Raw genomic sequence first — 2,152 nt, forward strand, 5'->3', positions numbered from 1 at the left:
TGTGTGTGTGTGTGTGTGTTAAAAGCTTTTTTGTGTGTCCCCTTTTAAGAAGGAGTGGGGGTCCAGAGATGTGGGGCTCATTGTTGGGCCCAATGGATGGACCCTCAGAGTTAAAATGGAAGGAAGTTAAGAAGCTAACCGGAAATTGCATGTGCTGTAAACAACCATCATCTACTGCGAAGATAGAAGTACAGAGCCAAACAAGATGGCTGTAAATGAGGACTGCAGTCTTAGAGAGACAATTTTAATTTAATTTGGAGACCTTGTCAACATGAACTGAATGACTTTATTCACTTCCTCCCCTGTCATTGCTAAAGTAGAGGCTGACTAAAACGGTGAAGGAAATTGACGTCATCATTCACAACCCCTTCGCTGATTGGTCTGGTTGAAATTCTGCAGGAGAAATCCTTGTCCATGGGAGAAATCCCAGAATGAGCAGAGCAGGAAAACTAGGAACTGTGTAGGAGGGCAAGGGCCAGGCTAACTTTATACAGACCTCAACAGAATGATTTAAATATGACAAAGAAACAAAAATATGATTATACCCATTGTTTTTTTTTTAAAAAAAGACTGATTTAAAAAATAAATAAATAAATACAAATAGGCCATTGCAAACTTTCAGCTCGTCTAAAGTTTTTGGAAAGATTCTACCTGGATATATTTCTAAAACCTATGTGGCATGGTGGAAAAATATGTGTCGTTCAAAATGGTACATATGTCCGAATAAACAGGATTACACTGGATTTCTTGTCGAAACTTTATTTTCAATCTTCTGACTCCAATCAGGTTCACAGCACTCAGCACACAGGCCTTAGTAAGACCTTGGGCTGAACCAAAACACAACACAGGAGCCCTGTTCTCAAGCAGAGACTCTCCAAACATTGACAACTTTATTCTACTATAATAATGAATTGACCTTTTAATATACATCTCTTCCTGGTCACATTCCTGGATGTGTTACCTTTTACGTCAGACTTCAGAATGTAACTCATTTTGTTTAGACTGAAGAAAGAACACACAATGACACACACCAACTCCTTGTCTGCTTTAACCTTATGGGCTGAAATGATCAGAAAGTACAAAATACAAAACTGTATGTAACATTTAATGAATCAGTTGCAAAATATCCTTCAGTACGTTCCCACTTCTCTTTTTGTGTACTTTCATAATTGCATTTAACACTCAAATACTAGTCTTAATGGCCATTTCTGGGGGAAAAATCTATATTAAGGCTTGACTTTATCAAAGTTTGTGTTATAAACGTTTTAATTAACAGCCTGTATTATACCTAAGTCGTCACATTCAATATTTAAATCATGCTAGGAGGTCTTCTTAAGGCTAAATGTTAGAGAAAACGTTTTGGCACCACAAAGCAGCCCTGTAGGCCTAAATCATCCTCTCTCTCTTTCTCTCTTGCTCTCTCTGTCTCTTTTTGCCACATTCTCCTTTTCTTGAACCTGTTTGGCCTACAGTCAGTCATGATAGATGGGACAGCAAAGTGTGGTCTGCTGTGGGATTCAGCTGCTCTTAAATGTATGAGCAAAAAGTGAGGGACGGAGAATAGACAGAGAGATGAGATGGAAGGACCGGGGCAGATATATGGGAAGAAGGCTGAACGTCAGTGATAGATGTCCGTGAGGAGAGTTGAGACTGAAGGCATGCACGGGGCCTGAGATGACCAAAGCAAATTTATACTGTAGGTGGGCTAAACACAGGGCCACTATCAGCCTGCGATCCATCTTTGTCAGTTGGAGGAAAGGATTGTCTCCCCTCTAATAATTCAGAAATTTACCACTGGATCTGAAGGTAAGGACGGCTTGTGAAAATGCAGCATTTCTTACAGTATATGTCACCTTGTTCTGCAGTGATGTATAGCACAATTAGAAGAGGTCTCCCTCATGATGACCGTTGAGTCGCAATTATGGGTGCAGCTAAACTTACTTAAACAGTGTTGAGACAAACAAAACAAAACAAGAATCTCCAGATTATACTGGAAGAATAGATTTAATATTCAATTCAGATGGAATAATTCTTCTTGGGGGATTTATTTTGTAGATACAGTGGTTTGCAAAAGTATTCATACCCCTTGAACTTTTCCATATTTTGTCACATTACAACCACAAACATAAATATATTTCACTGGAATTTAATG

The sequence above is a fragment of the Austrofundulus limnaeus genome, unplaced genomic scaffold, assembly GCF_001266775.1.
Source record: "Austrofundulus limnaeus strain Quisiro unplaced genomic scaffold, Austrofundulus_limnaeus-1.0 Scaffold78, whole genome shotgun sequence".
In the NCBI taxonomy this organism is placed as follows: Eukaryota; Metazoa; Chordata; class Actinopteri; order Cyprinodontiformes; family Rivulidae; genus Austrofundulus; species Austrofundulus limnaeus.